General features: G+C 46.4%; 1 protein-coding gene across 4 annotated transcripts in view; it reads left to right on the top strand.

The window, feature by feature from the left end:
• LOC119963573 (sodium/hydrogen exchanger 9B2-like) overlaps positions 1 to 25,598 on the top strand; it is a 167,727-nt gene that overhangs the window by 11,100 nt on the left and 131,029 nt on the right. For 3 of the 4 annotated variants that reach the window (XM_038792902.1, XM_038792899.1, XM_038792901.1), the window contains exon 2: positions 19,649 to 19,807. The gene's annotated coding sequence lies outside the window, so the exon portion shown is untranslated. Of the gene's footprint in view, positions 1 to 6,124; positions 6,249 to 19,648; positions 19,808 to 25,598 lie in introns of those variants that run through there. The other variant, XM_038792900.1, reaches the window with a different exon arrangement.

The following is a 25,598-nucleotide window of genomic DNA, read 5'->3' as shown; positions in this document are numbered from 1 at the left end:
GGCCCTTCGGCCCTCCAAGCCTGTAATGATCATGATGTACCAGCCTCCCCGGACAGGCGCCGGAATGTGGCGACTAGGGGCTTTTCACAGTAACTTCATTGAAGCCTACTCGTGACAATAAGCGATTTTCATTTTTTTTCATGATGCCCTAACTAAAAAACCCTTCTGCCCATACTCGGTCCGTATCCCTCTATTTCCTCCCTATTCATGGACCCATCCAGATGCCTCTTAAATGTTGCTAATGTGCTGCTTCCACCACATCCTCTGGCAGCGCATTCCAGGCACCCACCACCCTCTGCGTGAAAAACTTACCCCGTACATCTCCCTTAAACTTTCCCCCTCTCACCTTGAACCTGTGCCCCTGTGTAATTGACACTGCCACCCTTGGGAAATGCCTCTGACTATCCACCCTGTCTATGCCCCTAGTAATTTTGTAGACCTCTATCAGGTCTGCCCATGGCTTCCGTCTTTCCAGTAAAAACAGTCCTAGTTTATTCAAACTCTCCTCATAGCCAACACCCTCGAGACCCGGCAACATCCTGGTGAACCTTCTTTACACTCTGTCCAAAGCTTCCACGTCCTTCTGATAATGTGGTGACCAGAACTGCGCACAATACTCCAAATGCAGCCTAACCAAGGGTTTATACAGCTGCAATATGATTTCTCTACTCTTGTACTAAATGCCCTGGCTAATGAAGGCAAGCATGCCATATGGTTTGTTAATCACCTTGTTCACCTGTGTTGCCACTTTTAGGGAACTGTGGACCTGCACACCCAGATCCCTCTGTATGTTCATGTTGCTGAGGATTCTGCCATTTACAGTATACTTCATACCTAGATTTGATCCTCCAAAATGCATCCCCTCACATTTGTCCGGATAAACTCCATTTGTCATTTCTGTGTCCAAGTCTCCAATCTATCTCTACCCTGTTGTATCCTCTGACAATCCTCGGTACTATCAGCAACTCCACCAATCTTTGTGTCACCCGCAAACTTACTAATCAGACCACCTACATTTTCCTCCAGAACATTTATATATACTACAAACAACAGAGGTCCCAGCACTGATCCCTGCGGAACACCACTAGCTGCCGATCTCTATTCAGAAAATCACCCTTCCACCGCTACCCTCTGTCTTCTATAACCAAGCCAGCTCTGTATCCATCTAGCCAGCCCACCCCCAATCCCATGTGATTCTAGCTTTTGTACCAGTCTGTCATGTGGGACCTTGTCAAACGCTTTACTGAAGTCCATATAAACTACATCCACAGCCCTTCCCTCATCAATTTTCTTTGTCTCCTCTTCAAGAAACTCAATCGAGTTGGGGAGGCATGACCTTCCCCGTACAAAACCATGCTGAAGATGTATATGAAGAAGTATTTCAATTAGGAGCAGGAGTGAGCTATTCGGCCCTTCTAGCCTACTCTGCCATTCAATAACATCATGGCTGATCTGATTGTGACCTCAACTCCACATTCCACCTCCTCTCTCGTTGGTGTTTGTGATCTGAGCGTTTCCTACTTTGGGATGGAACTGAGTATTTGCAAAATTAAGATATTTTTCATTTTGGGGCGATGGGGACAGAGCTTGTCCCTCAGTTTATTTGATTTTAGTTTACTTGGTTACTTAATCCACCTCAATATAGGGTGATGTTACTGGAGTAGTAATCCAGTTAAAGCTCTGGGGACACCGGTTCAAATCCCACCACAGCAGCTGGTGAAATTTCAATTCAATGAATAAATCTAGTCTCTGTAACGGTGACCATGAAAAGCTATCAACTTACCCCCCACATCTCCCTTCTGATTCATTAATGTCCTTCAGTGAAGGAAATCGGCTGTCCTTACCCCGTCTGGCCTACATGTGATTCTAGACCCACAGCAATGAGGATGACTATCCTCAGAAATGGCCCAGCAAGCCAATCAGATCAATGGTAATTAAGGATGGGCAACAAATTCTGTCCTTGCCAGTGACGTCCGCACCTCCTGAGACAATTTATAAAACAGCCAATTACTAAATAATGCCCTTTATCAAGTAGATATATTCTATTGATGCAAAGGCTTTTTGATTATGGATGAATGAAATATTAATCTTTATTAGTGTCATACATAGGCTTACATTAACACTGCAATGAAGTTACTGTGAAAAGCCCCCAGTCGCCACATTCCGGCGCCTGTTCGAGTACACGGGGAGAATTCAGAATGTCCAACTCGCCTAACAAGTACATCTTTCTTGACTCGTGGGAGGAAACCGGAGCACCCGGAGGAAACCCACGCAGACACGGGGAGAACGTGCAGACTCCGCACAGACAGTGACCCAAGCCGGGAATTGAACCTGGGTCACCGCAGCTGTGCTACCGCGCTGCCCATATGTTGAGCTGAACACCTTCAATTGTGCCTAGTTTATGGCCCTGTGTATAATTACAAAAATTGCAAACATTGAGCATCTTTGCAATTGGGATATTAGTTTGTGGTGAAAATTCTTATTAGTTTAACATTAACAGTGTGTCTCAACATCAATCAAACAAATCTGCGTAATTTAAAAGGAATGTTGCGTTACATTTTTCAAACCTTGATCATTTGAACAAGGTGCAGCTTCCAAATCTCTTTCAAACTTGCTCTTTAAACAAATGAAATAAGAACAGCAGTATTGATTAACTTTTATTTCAGAATTGATTGATTTAAACGCTGTAAGTACATGGTTATGTGGGGATTTCTTACTCTTAATTTGACAGATCATCAGAGCTTCATGTCTGAGTTATAAGATTAGACAAGTCCTTACACTTTTTTGCTTGCAAATGTTCCATTTAAAATCATAAAGTTAAAAGCAAGAGATGATTAGAATCGTTATTATTGTCACAAGTAGGCTTACGTTAACACTGCAATGAAATTACTGTGAAAATCCCCTAGTCGCCACATTCCGGCGCCTGTTCGGGTACACAGAGGGAGAATTTCTGGACTTGTGGGAGGAAACCGGAGCACCCGGAGGAAACCCGCGCAGACACGGGGAGAATGTGCAGACTCCGCACAGACAGTGACCCAAGCCAGGAATCGAACCTGGGACCCTGGTGCTGTGAAGCAAGAGTGCTAACCACTGTGCTGTTGTGCCGCCCTGATTATTTTAACTAAAGAAAGCCAAGCACCCTGAGAAAGACCCTAGAAACATTTTTAAATTATTTTTATTTAAATATTAACATTGTAACATTTAGAATACATAACATCAGAAAGCAAAATAAACCCAACACAAAACCCCAAACTGCACCCCCAACACCCCAACCAAACTCCCCACCCAGCAGTTGATGGTAACCAGCTCCTCGAAATGTAGTATTGTCATGTGAGAGTACCTTCAAGAAATGGGTGTTTATAAATGGGTATGTATAAATATCTGCAGTGAGAGTACCTTTAAGAAATGGGTGTTTATTACTGCAGTGATGTCAGAGAGTGGGTGGAGCTGGGCTGTCTGTCAACTTTTTACTTTCGTTTTAGGCTGTTTGCTGCAGGCTGTGTTTTAGTTTCATTTTCAGAGCTGGATAGCTGCAGTTACAGCCAGAAGGGGTATGAATCTCTCTGTAATCTAAAGAATGTAAATCGATCCTTTGGTGATTTAAAACTAATAACTGCTCTCAGTAGTGACTTTAACCTGATGTGCTTCTGCTGAAAGGCTTTTTTAAAGTCTTCTGGATGTTAAAAGGACAGCTTAAGGATTACTTAGTGTTGTATTCTTTAGGGGTTGTATTTGAATTGATGGTTGCTAAGATGTTCACTATGTTTAAAAAAGGTTAACTTGAGTTCATAGAATACACATTGTTTTGCTTTACAAAATACTTTTCCATTTCTGCTGTCCCACAGCTGTAGAGTGGGCCGTGTGCTCCCCATACCACAATCTATTAAAGTTGTGGGTCAGGTGAACTCCATGATACACTTTGGGGTTCTCTAAACCCTGGCCCATTACAGTATAAACAAACCCCATTTTTCTTTGTGAAATATTTTATTAAGGCATTTGTGATTTTATAACAGTAAACCATATACAAACAACTATAAACATAGTGCAAAGACCCTGTACCACCCTCACAGGTCCCACCTTCTAGACTAACACCCCTCCCTTCTTCTGCTGACAGTTGATTTTCTCTGAAGTAGTTGACAAATGGCTGTCACCTCCGGACGAACCCTAGCATTGACCCTCTTAGGGCGAACTTGATTTTCTCAAGACTGAGAAAGCCAGCCATGTCATTTACCCAGGTCTCTGATTTCGGGTATCCGTCTCCGGGCTACCAGGGAGGCAAAGGCCAAGACATCGGCCTCCCGAGTCCTCCGACACTCCCAAAAATAAGTTTTTCATTTCCATTGCTCCTCGCTCCTCCCAACCCTGAAACCTTGCATCCACCCTCCCTGGCTCAACCCTTGGTTCCCTTGGATCGGCATCAACTTCAACCCACCCACCCCCAACCTAAAGTGCTACCGAAATTGCCTCGATAATTTCAGCGTGGCCACCACCACAGGACTCCCAGGGAACTTCCCTGCGGCAAACAGGAGAGGCGTCGTTGCCAGCGTCCGCAACCCTGACCCCTTACAAGAGCCTGCCTCCAAATACTCTCGAATCATTGAATGGTACAGCACAGAGGGAGCCCATTCAGTTCACCAGGCATGTGCTCGTTCTTTGAAATAACTATTCATAACTTCGTCCCATTTCCCTGGCCTTGCTCCGTAGAAGCTGGCTTCTGGCAGCCTTTACAACTCACGAGATTGACGCAGATCTGGCGAGGCGTTAGAATCAGAACCCCGCCCAGAATGGGCTTGACCAAACGGCACAGCATGTGCCTAAGCAGGTTTTAAACCTTAGGCAAGCTGAGCCGATATCTACCAGCCTAGAATCTGTCGGCCTCCCCTGGTTGGACCAGGCGGAACGGCATCTGGGAGGGGGGTCTCCCAAGCCATCGGAGGCCCCTGGGTGGCCAGAGGTAGCGTAGGGTGGCCACCTGGAATGTGGGCACCTTGGCACTGCCCACCCGGGCATTGCCAAGCTGGCAGATGCAATTCCAGGGTGTCAGGCCTGAGGGGGACCATGCCCATGAAAGCAGGGTGGAGGGTTTAAAGTGGGGGGGGGGGGGGGGAGGGTGCAGGGCAGGTATGTAGGGGCGCCTGGGAGGTGGAGGGGGTTAGGGGTGGTGGTCCTGGGTGGGGCTTGTCAGGGAATGTGGTTGAGCCCCCAGGGTCCCCATAGCGGGTGTCCTCACTTGGGGGATAGGAATGCGGTCTTTCCCATGTGTGTGGGGGATGATATTGCCCATGGGAGGGGTTCCCACTCATTTAGTGTTCGGGGCACCCTTTCAAAATGGCGGCCCGATCGCTGAGTTCAGCTCCCCAGTGATGAAAAACAGTTCTCAGGGTGCGATCCTCCGGCTACGCTGGGCTGCAATGAGATGCTTTTCCAGCGCATCATCAAGCATGTACTACAAGAACAAGTTGTATTTATATCGTTTCTTTATAGTAACAAAATGTCCCCAGGAGCTTCACAGAAGCAAAATATGGCACTAAGCCACATCTGGAGATATTAGAGTCGATAACAATATATAAAATTGTTGCTTTTGGAACATTTACAACACTACCAAAATGTACCATCTCTACAAACGTCAGAAGATTTTTGCTTGAGAGTCAAGGTTTTGAAATGGAAAGGTATGTTTTATTGGCCCATTCGAATCTGCCTTTATCTATCTATAATAAAACATGAGCAATTTGGCCTTAGGAAGATTCTGTATGTTGTATTGATTTGTACACATCTCAATGGCTCAATAATAATAGTGACCTTTCAAATGTTCGTGGCAATCACTGGTAACTGATTGACAGCTCTGGGCTATAGGCAGGTCAGCTGGGGACAAGACTTTAGCAAGTTTATACAGTATTGCTTTCTTCCCTCCTCATCACCAGCTGAGTATTTGAGTGGTAACCCTGCTGATTGGGTGTGAGCGTGGTGACTGTGGAATACTGTGATTGAGAATGCCTCTGCATTGGCCCCTGGTAACCATAGCGAGGGACTGTGTGTCACAATGGCAAAAAGGCATGTCAATTTCAACTGATTTTTATGCAACTCAAAATAATCTTCAAGGACGTGTTGCTAGATCTATTAATGTAAAAGTCCTGCATCAAGTGTAAACCCTTATATTTCAAAAGTGTCATATTCTGTTATAGATGCAAAAGCATCTTAAATGAAAGAAAAATCTTATTTCTTCTGATGTCGAGCAAGAATATTAGCAGGTAAACGCTACATCATTGTTACCCTGAGGTGAGTTTCCAACCCAATCTCCCTTTCATCGCCAAGACTGCCTGCTTCTACCTCTGAAAGATTACTAGGCTCCACCAAGCCACTGTTGAAACTCTCGTACTAAGCTTTGTTGCCTGTGGACTTGTCACCTTCCACCCTCATACACCAGCTCATCCGACATTCTGATGCCCGTCTCAACTGTTCACCTATCACCCCTGTGGCCACTGACCTACCTTGGTTCCTAGTTGGGCAATGTCTGGATTTTGTTTTTACATTTTCATGCTTGCTTTCATATATCTCTGATAGATTTGTCCTTTCTGACATCTTTACCCTTCCCCAGCCCCATACTCGAGATCTGCGTGCTCCTCCAATTCTGACCAATTCCACAAGCCCACGATTAAATTTCCCCACTATTCGTGGCCATGGCCTTAGCTCTGAACTCTTTAATTTCCTCTCAGATCAAGCTTTTGGTCATGGTCACCTTTCTTGATATATCTTTCTGTAGTTAGAACATAGAAAAAATACAGCACAGAATAGGTCCTTCGGCCCACGATGTTGTGCCGAATCTTTGTTCTAGATTAATCATAGATTATCATAGAATTTACAGTGCAGAAGGAGGCCATTCAGCCCATCGAGTCTGCACCGGCTCTTGGAAAGAGCACCCTACCCAAGGTCAACACCTCCACCCTATCCCCATAACCCAGTAACCCTAGTTGTTGTAGATATCACTCCTTTGAAGTGCCTGGTATGTTTTACTGCATTAAAGGGGCTGGTTTAGCTCACTCAGCTAAATCGCTGGCTTTTAAAGCAGACCAAGCAGGCCAGCAGCACGGTTCGATTCCCGTACCAGCCTCCCCGGACAGGCGCCGGAATGTGGCGACTAGGGGCTTTTCACAGTAACTTCATTGAAGCCGACTCGTGACAATAAGCGATTTTCATTCATTTTCATAAAGGAACAAGAGAACATATGAACCAGGAGCAGGAGTCGGCCACCTGGCCTTTCGAGCCTGCTCTGCCATTCAATGAGATCATGGCTGATCTTTTGTGGACTCAGCTCCACTTTCTGGCCCGAACACCATAACCCTTAATCCCTTTATTCTTCAAAAAACTATCTGTCTTTATCTTGAAAACATTTAATGAAGGAGCCTCAACTGCTTCACTGGGCAGGGAATTCCATAAATGGAGAAAAGCAAGTTGCTGATGTCTTGGGAGTTCAATGCTTTTCTCATTGTAGTGAAATTTCAGTTGCGAATGCAGGCAGGTGAGTAATGGAACTGCAGGAAATATAGATAGCTATCTATGTTTGTATAATTAAAATCCTTAAAACTCCAAAACCTGATTCAGCAATTCTATTAATAACTCCCGTGTCAACATTTTGTAAAATAAATTTAGAGTGCCCAGTTATTTTTTTCAATTAAGGGGCAATTTAGCGTGGCCAATCCAACTACCCTGCACATCTTTTGGGTTGTGGGGGTGGAACCCACGCAGACACAGGGTGAACGTGCAAACTCTACACGTTTCGCCCCCACAACCCAAAGATGTGCAGGCTAGGTGGATTGGCCACGCTAAATTGCCCCTTCATTGGAAAATATGAATTGGGTACTCTAAATTTATTTTAAAGAAAGAGTCCACCGAAACAAAATATGAAAATAGGTCAACCTATTAAATATGGATAAATGTGAAGTACATAACTTAAAAATTGACAAAATGTATTTTCAAACATTTCTGATGAATTAGCAAAGAAAAATGTTGAAAATGTTTTTTTTAGCTCTTACACAGCATTGCATATGGCTATAATCAGCGAATCGAATGCAACACTGAATTTTATAACCACATCAGTAGAGTGCAAGTTCAGTTATAGACATTAAGATAAACAGAAGGCATTAAGACACAGGTTCCTATCATCAGAGAATTTGGTTATAAGACTGGAATGGCTTTCCAAACTTGAAAGAATGAGGGTACCAGATAGAAGGTTGAATCAAAATCAAAACCATTCAGAACACTGCTTCACAGTTACACTATGACAGTATCTACGGGAATAACTCACCTGCTCTTCCTCAAAGGGCCATGGGATCCTTAATATCCACCCAAGGAGGAAAATGAGAAAGTTGAGTGCAGTACTGAGAGGGTGCTGCAGTGTCGGAGGTGACACCTTTTGGATGAAAAGCGACTAGGGGCTTTTCACAGTAACTTCTTTGAAGCCAACTTGTGACAATAAGCGATTATTATTATTACAATAAGTCAGAGCTTCGGGGGGTGGGTGGGGGGAGGCAGTCTGCCAGTTTAATGGCTTGGAATGGGCCAAAATGAAAGAGTTCAAAATATATATATTTTTGGGACACCGAAAAACCATTCTGTAATCATAATGTATCCATCTGGTAATTAATGACAGTGTGATCCTCCTGTGTTGGGGCTTTCAGCCCTGAATGGAATCTACACCTGCTCTCGACAGCCTCTTATGAGAACTCTCTCGGACCTTTTCTTCCCCTTCCATCCACCCCCGCCCCTAACCATCCTCCCTTTTCTCACCTGATCACAAATTCTTGAAAATTTCTAAATAAACCAGAAGCATGACTAATCCAGGTATAATGCCAAATTCCACTTGCCCGTCTCTCCTCCAACAGCTGGAATCGCCCCAGAGCTATGCTTTTGGCATCACGCAATTTCTTTGTAAGTTTGTTCTGATTAGGCTATGGTTTTGTTAATTAATCAAAAAAAATCTATTAATTAAAAAGATCTATTAGGTCAAAGATGTGCGTGTTAGGTGGATTGGCCATGCTAAATTGCCCTTAGTACCCAAAAAATGTTAAGTGGGGGTTATTGGCCAAGGGGATAGGGTAGATACGTGGGCTTCAGTACGGTTCTCTTTGTAAGGGCCGGTACAGATTTGATGGGCCAAATGGCCACCATCTGCACTGTAAATTCTATGATTCGATGAAAAAGGTGGCATCCTATCTGGACAGGGATGTTTTCAATGTTTTAATTAATGGGAATGTTTTGGTATATCTCTGCATTTACACGGTATATTTAGTTTCTGTGATTATAAGCATTATAGTTTATGAAGATCAGAGGGACAGTTTTAGAAAGGTTAAAATATTTTGTCTGCCATAGATGAGTTTTTTAAAAATTGAATGCCGATAACAATATTCTGTAAGTATATGTCTAGGGAAGGGATTCTGCAAAATACTCCTGGGTAAATGCACCAAATAAAGCACAAATATAACTAATTAGGTACGATTTAATTGCCATTGCGGACGCATGGTTACAGGGTGACCAAGATTCTGAATATTCAAGGATATTTAGGAAGGATAACACGGTTAATAACGGATGGGATCCGGGGTAGGGAAAGTTAATTGGGGGAAAACCAACTTTGATGGGATGAGAATGCATCAATCAACTGAGTTGGAATTAAAAGTTGGCAGGAGAGACAGTGGGTGAAAAATGGGCCATCTTCAAAGAAAAAGTATTGCAGGCAATGTCAAAGTAGATTCTCTTAAAGGGGAAAAATAGGACAAACAATACAGAGTGTTGTGGATGATGAAGGAGATAGAGGTGAAGATGAAAAGGAAGAAGTACAGATGTCGGGTAGAAAATACAATGGAGAATAAAGCTGAATATAGAAGGAGCAGGGGGAAGTGAAAATACTAATTAAAAATCAAGAAGAGAGCATGAAAAGAGACTGGCAGTTAACATAAAGGGAAATCTCAAGGTCTGTAAACATATAAATAATAAAAGGGTGTTATAGGAACGAGTAGGGCCGATGTAGGGATCAACAAAAGGGGACTTGCACCTGGTGTTGAAGAAATAGCAGAGGTGTTAAACGGAGTTTGGATCTGTCTTTACAAAGGAAGAAGATGCTCCCCGGGCCAAGGTGAGAGGGGAGGTAACTGATACACGAGGAGAATTTACAATCGAGACGGTGTCAGATACCTTGGTGTGTATATGGATTTTCTAAAGGCGTTTAATATCAAGCTACACAACAGGCTTGTGATGACAATCCTAGCTCCTGGAATAAGAGGGAAAGTCGGCACTTGTATTAAAAGATCAGCTGCGTTACAGGAAACATTGGTGAAAATGGTTGTTTTTCAGATGGGAGGAAGGTTTGTCGTGGAGTTGGAGCTCCTGCTCTTCCTGATGCAATTAGGGATGGGCAATAAATGTCGGCCTAGCCAGTGACACCCATATCCCACTTATTAATTAAAGGAAACCTAGAATGTGGTGTTCGGAGCAAGATGTCAAAATTTGAAGATTCTAAGAAAATTGGAAACATTCTCAACTTCTTAGATAGTCTCGAACTTCAAAAGGACATACTGGATTGGGCAGACAAGTGGTAGATGCAGAGACATATGTGGTGATTAATTTTGGCGAAGAATAGGGAGAGTCAGCCTAAAATAAAGGCAGAAACTAAAGGAGGTACAGAGGAAGCTTGGTGGCTATGCACATAAGTCAATGAAGATGGCAGGGCATGAGAGAGCAAGTAATAAAGCATATATTATCCAACTTTTATTAATAGGAGTATTGAGTATAAGAATATGGAGGTCATGTTGAACTTGTATAAGGTACAAGTTCGGCCTCATCTGGAGACTGTGTCCAACTCTGGGCACCTTACCTGATGAAGGATGTGAAGACATTGGAGAGAGTACAGAGGAGATTCACAAGAATTATTCCAGGAATAAACAACTGTAGCTGTGAGGATAGATTGAAGAGGTTGGGACTCTTTTAGAGAAAAGAGGGCTGAGAGGAAACTTGATTGAAGTATTCAGATCCTAAAGGGTATGGACAGGGTAAACAGTGAGAAACTGTTCCCTCTCGAAAGAGCATCAAGAACTAGAGGACACAGATTCAGAATAATGAGCAAAAGAAGTAAAAGTAATGTGTGGAAAAAAAAATTCGCCAAGAGAGTGGTTGGAATTTGGAATGAATTTGCTGAGGGTGGTGGAGGCCGCTTTGATTGAGGTATACAAAAGGGAATTCTTTGCTGTCTGAAAAGAGAGAATGTGCAAGGTTACAAGGATAAGGCAGGGGAGTGGCACTGGGTAGAATACTCTTTCAGAGAGCCAGTGCTGACTCGATGGGCCAAATTTAGTGAGAGAATCTTGGATCAAAGGATCAAGACGTCGAATCAGTTTGGGTAGAGGTAAGAAACAGCAAGAGGTAGCACACATTGGTGGGAGTTGTCTATAAGCTGTCAGATTTTGTATTATTGTTAGGCACGGTATAAATCAGGAAGGGACAATCATGTTTGGCAAACCTGTTGGAGGATTTTGAGGATGTTACCTGCAGCATAAATAAAAGAGAAGCAGTTAATGTGGTGTAGTTGGATTTTCAGAAGGTCTTCTGGTAAGGTCCCACACAGCTGATTAGTAAACACAATTCAGGACAAGAGATTGTGGGTAATATCCTGGTACGGATTGAGAATTGGTTCACAGACAGACGAACAGAGGGTAGGAATAAACTGATCATTCTCAGGCTGCTACTAGTGGGGTACCACAAGGATCAGTGCGAGGTCCACAAATGTTCACAATCTGTGTAAATGACTTGGATCTGGGGACCAAATATAGCATTTCCAAATTTGTTGATGATGCAAAACTAGGTGGGAATGTAAATTGAGAAGAGGATGTGAGGAGGCTTCCAGGGGACTTGGACAGGTGAAAGTAAATGGCCAAGAACGTAGCAGCTGGAATATAATGTGAATAAGTGTGAAGTTCTCCACTTTTGCAGAGACACCCAGAAAGGCAAGATATTTATTAAAAGGTAAGATGTTGGGAAGTCTAAAGAAACCTGGGTGTCCTTGCTTATGAGCCACCAAAAGCTGGTGGCATGCAGGTACAGCAAACATTTAGGAAGGCAAATGGTATGTTGGCCTTCATGGCAAGTGGATTTAAATAGCAGAGTAACAATGTCTTGCTGCAATTGTGTAGAGGGTCAGTGAGACTGTACCTGGAGTGCTGTGTACAGTTTTGGTCCCCTTTTCTGATGAAGAATATACTTGCCAAGGACGGAGCACAATAATGGTTCACCAGATTAATCCCTGGGATGGGAGGTTGCCTTGTGAGGAGAGATTGAAGAAACTGGGCCGTGCTCTCCAGAGTTTCAATGAATGGGGACTGATCTAACTGAAACAAAGCTCTCCCAGGGTGTGACGGGGTAGATGTGGACGTTTCCCCTGGCTGTGAGTCTAGAAACAGGGGACATAGTCTCACAATAAGGGACAGGGCAATTAAGACCGAGCTGAGGATGGTTTCTTCACTCAGAAGGTGGGATTCTCTACCCCAGAGGCTGTGGAACTCGGTCACTGAGCACGATCAAGACAGAAATCGCTAGATTTATGGGCACTAACGATATAAAGGGATATGGGGTTACAGCAGGAAAGTGGCATTGAGGTGGATGATCAGCTGTGAGAGCAGGGCCGATGGGCATCCTCTTATTCCTAAACGAGAATCTGGACAAGACAAACGTTCTCCCCTTGTTGGCTGTATTGCTGAAATTTCGTGCTGCAAAGAATTCAGCAATTTCTGTCTTTGTTTTTGCAGAATTTATTAATATGTAACTGATATTTTACTGAAGAGTAATAAAACAATTTGTTTGGTGTCTGTCAGACTTTCTGTTGCCTAAGGTAACCTTCCATAAGTGAGATCCGTGGCCTGTAATCATATCATAGGGAGGAATATTTGTGTGATATGGACCGAACAGAATGTTTGAACCAGTGCGACTTGCATTTTAATCTTCTATCTTAAGAGCTAAAGTTCATCTGCTTCAATTAGTGTATAATGCTATAGAAGTTCTGTTTACTGCAAGATCTTAAGATTTGACAAGGTGCAGTATAGGAAAGAAAATGCTGACTGCATGTCCTTTAGTTTTGTTGTTGAAGAGGGGAGGTACTTTGTTAGTTCCAACCAATTTTATAACCACGATTAACTTTGGTGTTTGTTTTAGAACTATCAGGAACAAATGGAGTTATAAAATTAAATTGGGCAGAAGTGTATTATGTTGCTGTGTTATTAATATTACATTGCGCTTAATGGGTACCCATGTCATTTAATCCCCATGCCTGCAACAGTAGTGGACTCGCCAACATTAAGGGCATTTAAATGGTCATTGGATAAACATATGGATGATCATGGAATAGTGTAGATGGGCTTTAGAGGGGTTTCACAGGTCGGCGCAACATCGAGGGCCGAAGGGCCTGTACTGCGCTGTAACGTTCTATGAATATCACACAAGTGAAGCCTTCTCCAAAAGTTGAACAAATTTATTTAACGAGTAGCTTTGCATCCAGGGTAGGGTATTCTCTTACTTCATTCTATGCAGAGTTAGTTCATCTAAACTCAGATGGATATGTGCCCTTAGGAAAATCATGCAACTGAGCTTCAGCCTAGTGAGGCCTCTCTGGAAGTGCCTACATGTAGATATCAAGTGAGAACAGGATACATAGTGGCTGGAAAACTCTGGTTAGCTGACATTGACTGTTGAGGTTTATATATAAATAATGAACCATTTGGCGAAGTAACCCAGGCTTGGGGTAATTGAGAGAATTCCGGAGAAGAGGATATAGTGTGGGCAACAAAAATCCAATAACCAGCAAGAATAGGGCAGCACGGTAGCATTGTGGATAGCACAATGGCTTCACAGCTCCAGGGTCCCAGGTTCGATTCCCGGCTTGGGTCACTGTCTGTGCGGAGTCTGCACGTTCTCCCCGTGTGTGCGTGGGTTTCCTCCGGGTGCTCCGGCTTCCTCCCACAGTCCAAAGATGTGCAGGTTAGGTGGATTGGCCATTCTAAATTGCCCTCAGTGTCCAAAATTGCTCTTAGTGTTGGGTGGGGTTACTGGGTTATGGGGATAGGGTGGTGGTGTTGACCTTGGGTAGGGTGCTCTTTCCAAGAGCCAGTGCAGACTCGATGGGCCGAATGGCCTCCTTCTGCACTGTAAATTCTATGAACACAGCAACCTTAAAGTACAAAAATATCCCAAGTACAGAGACATAAAAAGGTGATATCAGGAAGGATGAATAAAAGCCCAGTCAATGAGCTGAATTTTAATGACAGCCTTAAAGGTGAAGAAACAGAGACACTTCGGCCAGACCATGGAACTAAGCAACTGAACACACGACTGTCAATGGGGGGGGGGGGGGGGGGGGGGGGGCAAAGGGATCCACTAAACAGCAAAATCTGAGGACCACAGACTTTGGGTAAAGAATTTAGTGTTCAAGGAGATTACAGAGTTAGGGAGGCCAGGGATGGCTATAAATACAAGGATAATAATTTAAAAATGAAGGTGTTAAGAGACTAGGAAGCAATACTGATTAGCAAGTGTATGAGTGTTTGAGGAGTTAGACTTGGTCTGGAGTAGGATATGGGACATACAGGGCATGATTTAACGGAAATGAAACAGAGTGCCATGTTGGGCACGTTTGCCCAGTGTTACCCGGTGCTGGCAGGGCAGAGAACCACCCCGCTATTAAAGGGACTCCACTTCCTTTCTGGGCCTCGACGAAGCCACACTTAGTCCCATTTCCTGCGCTATGGAACTCCGCTCGTCAGTGCGCTGATCTCTAGACCCGCCACTGCGACCTCCAGACCCCCTAATGCCCCAACTCTCCAATTAGGGGGTCATTGAACCCCCACACCCCACCTCATAAGGGCAGGGCACCCCTGTGCCTAAAATCTGGCACGGGCAAGATGCCACCTGGAAAGCCTGTCATTGCCAGCTGACACTGCCAGGCTGATACTGCTACAGTGCCTGGATGGCATCGGGGATGCCAGGGTACCACCCTGCCCAGAGTCCAACCACCCAGGGGCCCCGATCGCCTTGGAGACCCCCTCCAAGTGCCAATACACCCGGTCCACGTTTGTGGACCAGAGCTATACGGTGCCTGGGCGGGGTCTCCGAGGCAAGGATGTTCAATCCTGACCGCCGGGTTGATTTACTGCAGACATATTCTTTTAATGCTTTTATTGGCATATTTCAATTTAACAGAATAATACTTTTAACAAATGGTGTACCTTGTAATTATATGTTGTACAGTTTCTTATTTACATGCATATTTCTTAACAAACATTCTCCCCGTTTATCCCCCCTTATCCCTGCCCTGTCCCCTCGTTGGTACCCCCCCCCCCCCCCCCCCTTCAGCCCTGGGTGTCCTGCTGAGCTCCGCTCCTCTTTTCTGCGGCTTTTGTTGTTGGCCTTGTGGGTTCGGGTGGGGGCTTCCTCCCCCCCCCCCCCCCCCCCCCCCCCCCCCCACCACCACTTTTCCCCCATGTTTCTCTCTGTGCCTCCTTGGAAACCTCAGACGAGTGCTGGTCTCCACAAACGGAGACCAGATGGAAGGCCACTCATGGGGGTCTCCCAGGAGATTGGAGGCCCCCAGCTGTATGCTCTTTGGGAAGGGTGGTGCCCTGGTGCTGTTGGAGTCACCTGGGCACCCTGGCAGTACCACTGGCACCTTGTGAATGTGCGACCGGGCCGGCGGTGCCCTGCGTGGTTGTTGAGGGGAGCTGGAGACTCCCATAGGGCGGTCAGGCTGGGGGGGGGGGTCACTTCCGGGATTTAGGAGATGGCGTCCCGATCTCTCGCTACATTGGGGAGTTCCAGGGAGCAGAGTGTACAAAACGGGACTGTGTGGGGCTCGAGCGTGCGTTCCCCGCTGAGGCCCCTTCTACAACGCAAGTCGCCTTGTATAACCATGTGTTCTTGGCACTGTGAGCACCAGGAAATGCGTGGTAGACACACTCGCTAGAGGACTTTGTTCCCAATTAGTTGAATCTGATCCACACGTTTAACGTGGGCAATCATAGGAGCAACAAATAGAGAAAAGGGGGAACAGGAATTTAATATTCTGATGAAAATTAGGAGATTTAAGTTGTTTGGAAAGTTATTTAAAGTGATCTAAACATTATTGATCCCCTCACTATTCTGATATGGATCAAATTCCAGGGGAAAGTTGAAGATTAGCATTGAGGCGTTGCTCTTTTTCCTATAAAATAATAAAGTTATGAAACAAATTACCAGTGAAGCTCATTAAAGCAGACAGCACAGAATGGTACAAGAGGCGATTGGAAGTGTATCTGGAGAGAGAATGGATTGAGGGACATGGTAAAGAGAGAGGCAGGTATTTTGTATTTGTCTGGTAAAGTAGATTGGTATTATTTTACTGTATGTCCTGCTCATAAAATTTATATTGGATAGAAATGTGTCTTGATTTGCAAAACCAAAGGGTTGGTAGTGCATCAGGTACCTGTCACTAGACAGTTCACACTCACTGGGCAGACACTCACTGCTAGTGTTGCTTGTTAGCTGATTGCCTTCTGGTAGCCAATCTCCTTGGAGCGTATGTTTTAAGGCTGGAGTTGATTGTTGTCATGGCTGACTCCTAGTGGAAACATAGCCAGGGTTTCTGCAGTCGAGTCATTTTTCCAGCAAATGTTGATATGTCAGGTTAAATACCGTGGTGGGGTTGGACTTGGCTGGGATGGTGATAATGATTCAGTTGCCTGTTGCATTTCCTGCTCAGGCCCTCTTGTGAAAAGTGATGGGTTGGGTGAGACGTTAAGTGATTATGTAGTTTACAGATCTGTCCCAAGCTTGGGGTGACATCTCCAGGAGCGCAGAGGTAAATACATTTTTTAAAGTGTTAACTGGAATCATTTTTTTAAATATAAATTTAGAGTATCCAATTCATTTTTCCCAATTAATGGGCAATTTAGCGTGTCCATTCCACCTACCCTGCACATCTTTGGGTTGTGGGGGTGAAACCCACGCAAACAGGGGGAGAATGTGCAAACTCCACACGGATTGTGACCCAGAGCCGGGGGTGAACCTGGGACCTCGGCACCATGAGGCAGCAGTGCTAACCACTGCGCCACCGTGCTGCCCATCTGAAATAATTTTACTTTGCTTTTCTGTGTGGTTCCTCAGCCAATGGCAGCTTTTCCCTGATGGAGCCTATGACCAGTCATGTTTTCTAGAAATTGTCAATGGCCATTATTTGATTTGATTTATTTTATTGTCAAGTGTACTGCGGTACAGTGGAAAGTAATGTTCTGCATACGGTCCTTGCAGATCGCTCCGCACATGAAAATGGGGGGAGGCCAAACATCAAAACAGGGGGAGGGAAGGAGAGGGGATGGCATGGCCCACATGTAAATAGCAGATAACTGCCCATCGTGCAGTGAAGGGCCCAGGAAAAGAGCCAGAAACAATGAATGAAAGGGTGGGGGGGTGGGGGGGGGGGGGGGGGGGGGGGGGCGGGTTGGCAGTCGGCACAGAGGGGATGACATGTACGTTGTAACCTGCACAATTATCCTTACCAAATGTACAGTGTATAATTTGTAAAATCTTCAACAAAACATTTTTTAAAAAAAAGATTATGCTGCCTGCTTTCCCCAGGCAGCGGGAGGTGTAGATGGAGTCAATGGATGGGAGGCAGGTTTGTGTGATGGACTGGGCTGTGTTCACGACTCTCTGAAGTTTCTTGCGGTCCTGGGCCGAGCAGTTGCCATACCAGGCTGTGATGCAGCCCGATAGGATGCTTTCTATGGTGCATCTGTAAAAGTTGGGAAGAGCCATTGTGGATATGCTGAATTTCCTTAATTTCCTGAGAAGTAAAGGCAATGTTCAGCTTTCTTGGTCGTAGCATCGACGTGGGTGGACCAGGACAGACTGTTGGTGCTGTTTACACCTGGGAACTTGAAGCTTTCAACCATCTCCACCGTGGCACTAATGATACAGACAGGGGAACATACGACCGTCGCATCAAGAAGGCGATGACCAGCTCTTTAGTATTTTTTAAAATAACTTTTATTCAGATTTTCATCAAAACAAAAATTTTTTACATTACCATTAACAACATTTAACAAAACAAGGTGAACGTTAACATTATATAAAGAAACAAAACAAGAATATGCAACATCCCCCCCCCCCCGGATTGCTGCTGACATTTTAACCTTCTCCTAGAAAGTCGAGGAACGGCTGCCACCTCCGAGAGAACCCCAGCAAGGACCCTCTCAAGGCAAACTTTATTTTCTCAAGACTGAGAAACCCAGCCATGTCACCCACCCAGGTCTCTACACTCGGGGGCTTTGAGTCCCTCCACATTAACAAGATCCGTCTCCGGGCTACCAGGGAGGCAAAGGCCAGGACATCGGCCTCTTTCGCTTCCTGAACTCCCGGATCGTCTGACACACCAAAGATCGCTATCTCTGGACTCGGCACCACCCGCGTGTTTCAGATCTTGGACATTGCCTCAGCAAATCCCTGCCAGAATCCTTTGAGAGCCGGACATGGACGTGCTCTGCAGGGCTTCCCACACACCGCGCACATTTATCCTCAACCCCAAAGAGCTTGCACATCCTGGTTGCCGTCATGTGTACGCGGTGGACCACCTTAAACTGGATTAAGCTGAGCCTGGCACATGATGAGGAGGAATTAACGCTATTTAGGGCATCTGCCCACAGGCCCGCATTCAACTCCCTGCCTAGCTCCTCCTCACACTTGCCCTTAAGCTCCTCCACTGGGGCTTCCTCCGCCTCCTGTAGTTCTCGGTAGATGTCCGATACCGTCCCCTCCCCTACCCAGGTGCCAGAGATCGCCCTATCCTGTATCCTACGTGGGGGTAGCAACGGAAATGTCACAACCTGTTTTTTTTAGAAAGGGGCGTACCTGAAGGATCTGAAGGCATTTCCAGGGGGCAGATTAAATTTCTCCTCCAGCACTTTCAAGTTGGGAAAAGTCCCGTCCAGCTCTTTAGTTTTGCTGACATTGAGGGACAGATTGTTGTCGTTACACCACTCCACTAGGTTCTCTATCTCCCTCCTGTACTCTGACTCATCGTTGTTTCAGATCCAACTCCCTACAGTTGTGTCATCAGCAATCTTGTAGAAGGAGTTGGAGCCAAATTTTACCACAGTCGTGTGTGTACAGGGAGTATAGTAGGGGGCTAAGTATGCATCCTTGCGGGGCACCGGTACTGAGGACTATCATGGAGCAGGTGTCATTATTTATCCTTACAGATTGCGGTCTATGGCTCATAGAAATCGAGGATCCAGTTAGAAGGGAGGAGCCAAGGCCTAGGCTTTATGTTTGATTTCAGTGATTACTCCGTGCGATATTGAAATAATTTCCAAACTAAACCATTAACGACTCAGACATTAACTGTTGTTAATGGGGTTTCATCACTGTTTAATGGTGGATGTGTGAAATTTCACTGCAACTAAAAAGGTTTTTTCATTTTGATTGTGGTGAAACATGGAAACATTCTACTTCAGCTGAAGAATGAAAAATAGGTGCTAACGCCTCTGAAACTCTGACAATTCTGTGGCCTTTACTTCAGCATCCCTCCATGAGGGGTTCAGTGAAACTTATTCAGATGTTTCTTTCCATTTGATTTTTTTGGCAGGGCACATGGGTTTTCAATGGCAAACATTTGGATTGAAAGGAGGGAATGAAGAGTGAGCTATTGACGTATGCAATAAGGGAGAAGCACGTTGAGAACACCACTTTGTCGAAGGAACGAAGCACGTACCACCAGCCACGAAAGAGGCAGCAGCAGCAACAGGTAAGGAACTGGGACTTGTGAAGGACTTCAGGCTCCAGTTGGAGGATTGCGCACAATTCTGGTCAGGCAACTGTCGAAAGGACAGTAATGAATATCATCGAAAGATAAAGGTTTGAAAGGTGAACAGAAGATGCAGTACAGTGTATGTAGAGCGTTGTCAAGGATGAGAGGTTACAGTCCTGAAGAGACTTTGGAATTTCTCTCCACTGGAGCTGAAAAGATTGTGAAGAATTTATTTGAGGCTTTCAGGATTATGAAGGGTTTGTAACAGTGAAGCAAAAACATTGGGTGGGATTTTCCTGCCCCCCCCCCCCCCCCCCTGCTGGTGGGATCTCCTGCTGCCGCTAGAGTCAATGGACCTTTGCCTGGCTCACCACGTCTACTGCGGGTAAGGCCGGGAAATTCCAACCGGTCAGATTGCCATGAGCGTACAAATATTAATAATCAGAAGTAATTTTAAAATCTGAGAAATTGTCTTCACATGGTGACCCCATGGATAGTACAGACTGTATTGTATCTAATAACCACAACCACACTAACCTATTATGACATTTCCATTATTTTTAATCAATAAAACATCTTCAGACTAGTTTCTGTTGGAATAATGTAGGCTGTGAGTATAGCCTAATCGAGTAGACAACGTTCTTATCTATTCTTTTGCACTCTGCTTTGATGGGTCAGCTTTGCCTTTTACTCTTCTCTGTATCTCTGGTTTGGTGTTGGGCTTTGCCTGGTACCTGTCACTTCATTGGTGAATCCTGGTTTTTCATCACCAGCTTCACTTTCTGGTTCAGAGCAGGGTAACACCTCATTTGTTTTCTGTAGGAATTTCTGGTTCCTTTTAGGGCAGCACGGTAGCACAGTGGTTAGCACAATTGCTTCACAGCTCCAGGGTCCCAGGTTCGATTCCCAGCTTGGGTCACTGTCTGTGCGGAGTCTTCACGTTCTCCCCGTGTCTGCGTGGGTTTCCTCCCACAGTCCTAAGATGTGCGGGTTAGGCGGATTGGCCATGCTAAATTGCCCTTAGTGTCCAAAATTGCCCTTAGTGTTGGGTGGGGTTACTGGGTTATGGGGATAGGGTGGAGGTGTGAGCTTGGGTAGTGATGGAACCATCAATTCACCAGAAACGTGTTTCCGATATGAATCTAGGCTTTAATCGACTTACTTCAGAGCCAGCCTGTTACCCGTTGATGAACTGTTAGTGAACACAGGCTGACTCTGGACAAGGGTATTTATACAGCAGCACTGGGGGAGGAGTCATGGGTGGAGCCACGGGTGGAGCCCAGTACAAGTTCCTGAGTACTCCCAGAGCTACTCCCCCTAGTGGTTGGATAACGCTACTGCGCTTACAAAGACAGTGTGAATTATCATATCATATATATTACATTCACCACAGGTAGGGTGCTCTTTCAAAGAGGCGGTGCAGACTCGATGGGCCAAATGGCCTCCTTCTGCACTGAAATTCTATGATCTATGATCTTTTGTACTGTTCTCCGTTTGTAATCTGCGCAATGTAAGCCCTTAGTTCTCCTGTAATTCTTGTGACAACAACAGGATTCATTATCCCTTCCTGCTGAAACCTCACTGTCTCTCCCATGTTCAGTTCAGACAGAGGTCAGACTACTGTTTCTGCTTCTGCTGTTTCAGTTTGAGCAGGTATTACACGTTGTTGCTCACTGACTGTGGAAATAGCAATTGGGGCGAAGTTGGAAGCTTTGTTCTTAGTCTTTTCCCCATCAGGAGCTCTCCTGGAGATGATCCCCTGCCCTCTAATGGATTATTCCTGAAATCCAGCAGGGCCAGATAACGGTCCCTTCCATCAGCCTTTGCCTTCAGTGAGTGTTTTAAGGTCTGCAGACCATTCCACCATTCTGTCGGATTGTGGATATTTGGGACATGACATAGTCTGGCAAAACTCTCAATCCCGTGCAAATGTGCAAACCTCAGTGTCTGAGAATTGTGGACTGTTGTCTGGGACGAGCACTTCATGTATGCCATTGGTGAGCAGAAATTGATTTCAAATGATGGTATTACAATAATGCTCTTTCTGTCCTTTATCAGCCGCACTGTCATGCGAGGGAGGTATGATGAACTTGACTTCAATGTAGAAGGCAATTTAGGGATTTAATAAATTGAGGGGAAAAATAACATGCTAGCACAGTCATAATAATAATAATCTTTATTATTGTCACAAGTAGGCTTACATTAACACTGCAGTGAAGTTACTGTGAAAATCCCCTAGTTGCCACATTCCGGCGCCTGTTCGGGTACACTGAGGGAGAATTCAGAATGTCCACTTCACCTAGCAAGTACATCTTTGGCGACTGTGGGAGGAAACCAGAGCACCCGGAGGAAACCCACGCAGACACAGTGACCCAAGCCGAGAATCGAACCCGGGTCCTGGGTGCTGTGAAGCAACAGTGCTAGCCACTGTGCTCAAGTGCACCCCATAAAGAGGGATACGCCCACATCAGGCCGAGTTACATTGTCCCAGGCAGACTTAAACTCATTAGTGGAATACACGGGATGCCTCAGACTCATTGTTCTTTGGGATCATCCTGTCTGACCAGCTATTAGCCCATTACAAAGTCTGATGGCCTCTTTGTCCGTCAATGAGAGGTTAGTTGCATATCAATAGCATGGCTCTTTTGATAAATGGGTAATAAGTAATCAGTCTTTTTCTATGATGGGTATGTATATGCATGTGACAGAGTGTCTGCGATGTACATTTTTTTGCCTGGTTTGTATTGTTACTCCCCCTGGGCTAGTGTACAGTCAGTGTTACTCCCCCTGGGCTCGTGCACGGTCAATTCCAGCCCGACGTGACCCGGAGTCACAACACAATTGAAACTAAGAAATGTTTCTCAGAAAAACACCCAAAATCTTTGGCTCCCAGCTGCCCAATAACTACAGTCACCAGGTTTGTAAATTTAAACACAATTAAATTTATTTATTTTTTTTTAAATAATTTTTATTGAAGAGATTTTTTACATGAGAATATTTACCCCCCCTAACCATAGACTATTACACAATATTCCCTCTTAACAGATATCCCCCCCCCGCCCGACCCCCCGCGCGCGCTGTCCCTCCCCCCCCCCCCCCCCCCCCCAAAAAATAAAACAAACAAAGCAACAATTAACATCAAACATGAACTGCGAACAAATTTGTCCGCATTACAACCTTAAATAACCCACCGCACCCGTTGTTGCCACCCCCCCCCCCCCCTCCCCCCCCCCCTCCCCCCCCCCTCTCCCCCCCCCCCCCCCGGGTTGCTGCTGCTGCGACCTCTGCACCCTATCTTTGAGCCAAAAAGTCGAGGAAGGGCTGCCACCGCCTGAAGAACCCCTGTACCGACCCTCTCAGGGCGAATTTGACCCTTTCCAACTGGATAAAGCTTGCCATGTCATTAATCCAAGTTTCCACGCTTGGAGGCCTCGCGTCCTTCCACTGTATCAGTATCCTTCTTCGCGCAACTAGGGACGCAAAGGCCAGTATTCCGGCCTCTCTCGCCTCCTGTACCCCCGGCTCCACCCCAACCCCAAAGATCGCTAGCCCCCATCCTGGTTTGACCCTGGATCCCACCACCCTCGACACCGTCCTTGCCACCCCCTTCCAGAACTCCTCCAGTGCCGGACATGCCCAAAACATATGGACATGGTTCGCTGGACTTCCCGAACACCTGACACATCTGTCCTCACCCCCAAAGAACCGACTCATCCTTGTCCCCGTCATATGGGCTCTATGTAGCACCTTAAATTGAATGAGGCTAAGCCTCGCACACGAGGAGGAAGAATTAACCCTCTCCAGGGCATCAGCCCATGTCCCATCCTCTATCTGCTCTCCCAGCTCCCCCTCCCACTTGTCTTTCAGCTCCTCTACTGATGCCTCCTCAGCCTCCTGCATCACTTTGTATATGTCCGATATCCTCCCCCCTCCGACCCAGACCCCCGATAGCACCCTATCGCTCGCCCCCCTCCTGGGGAGCAAGGGGAACCCTTCCACCTGGCGGCTAGCAAATGCCTTCACCTGCAAATGCCGAAACACGTTTCCCGGGGGGAGCCCGAATTTCTCCTCCAGCTCTCTCAGGCTCGCAAACCTCCCATCTACAAACAGATCCTTCAGCTGCCTGATGCCCACCCTGTGCCAGCTCTGAAATCCCCCGTCCATGTTCCCCGGGGTGAATCTATGGTTCCCTCTTAACGGTGCCTCCATCAGACCTCCCACTTCCCCCCTGTGTCGCCTCCACTGCCCCCAGATCTTGAGGGTGGCTGCCACCACCGGGCTCGTGGTGTACCTCGTGGGAGGGAGCGGCCATGGCGCCGTTACTAGGGCCCCCAGGCTTATATTGCCACAGGACGCCCTCTCCATTCGTTTCCAAGCTGCCCCCTCCCCTTCCATCATCCACTTACGCACCATCGACACATTAGCCGCCCAGTAATACCCCGAAAGGTTTGGTAATGCCAGCCCCCCACTCTCCCTACTCCGCTCCAAGAAGACCCTCCTCACCCTTGGGGTGCCATGCGCCCACACGTAGCTCATGATGCTGCTCGTCACCTTTTTGAAGAAGGCCCTAGGGAGGAAGATGGGCAAGCATTGAAATAAAAACAAAAACCTTGGGAGGACCGTCATTTTAACGGACTGCACTCTACCCGCCAGCGACAGCGGCACCATGTCCCACCTTTTAAATTCCTCCTCCATCTGTTCCACCAGCCTAGTGAAGTTCAACTTGTGGAGAGTCCCCCAGTTCCTAGCCACCTGCACACCTAAATATCTAAAACTCTTTCCTGCTCTCTTCAACGGGAGTCTCCCGATTCCTTCTTCCTGGTCCCCTGGGTGTATCACAAATACCTCACTCTTACCCAAGTTTAGCTTGTACCCCGAAAAGTCCCCGAATTCTGCTAGCAGTTCCATCACCTCCGGCATTCCCCCTTCTGGGTCTGCCACATATAGCAGCAGGTCGTCCGCGTATAGCGATACCCGGTGCTCCTCTCCGCCCCTTGTCAGCCCTCTCCACCCCCCTGAGCCCCTCAGTGCCATCGCCAACGGTTCAATTGCCAGTGCGAAGAGCAGGGGGGACAAGGGGCACCCCTGTCTGGTCCCCCGGTGGAGCCCAAAATACTCCGATCTCCTACCATTCGTCACTACACTTGCCGTCGGGGCCGAATAGAGCAGCTTCACCCATTTAATAAATCCCTCCCCAAATCCAAACCGTTCCAGCGTCTCCCACAGGTACTTCCACTCCACCCTATCAAATGCTTTCTCCGCGTCCAATGCCACCACTATCTCCGCCTCCCCCTCCACTGCCGGCATCATGATGACGTTTAGCAGTCTCCGCACGTTCGTATTAAGCTGCCGCCCTTTCACAAAACCCGTCTGGTCCTCGTGTATCACCCCTGGCACACAATCCTCTATCCTGGTAGCCAGGATCTTTGCCAGCAGCTTGGCGTCCACATTTAGGAGCGAGATAGGCCTATATGACCCACACTGCACGGGGTCCTTGTCCCGCTTCAAGATCAGAGAGATCAGTGCCTGCGACATTGTCGGGGGCAGAGCCCCCCCCTCCCATGCCTCGTTGAAGGCTCGCACCAGCACAGGGCCCACCAGATCCGCATATTTTTTGTAAAATTCCACCGGGAACCCGTCTGGCCCCGGCGCCTTCCCCGACTGCATCTGCCCAATCCCCTTGACTAGCTCCTCTAACCCTATCTGCGCCCCCAGCCCCTCTACCAGCTCCTCTTGGACCTTGGGGAACCTCAGTTTGTTCAAGAAGCCCTCCATCCCCCCTCCCCTC

The sequence above is a fragment of the Scyliorhinus canicula genome, chromosome 3 (genome assembly GCF_902713615.1).
Source record: "Scyliorhinus canicula chromosome 3, sScyCan1.1, whole genome shotgun sequence".
Lineage (NCBI taxonomy): Eukaryota > Metazoa > Chordata > Chondrichthyes > Carcharhiniformes > Scyliorhinidae > Scyliorhinus > Scyliorhinus canicula.
Note: the sequence above shows the minus strand (reverse complement) of the source record. Positions and strands in the feature narration are given on the sequence as shown.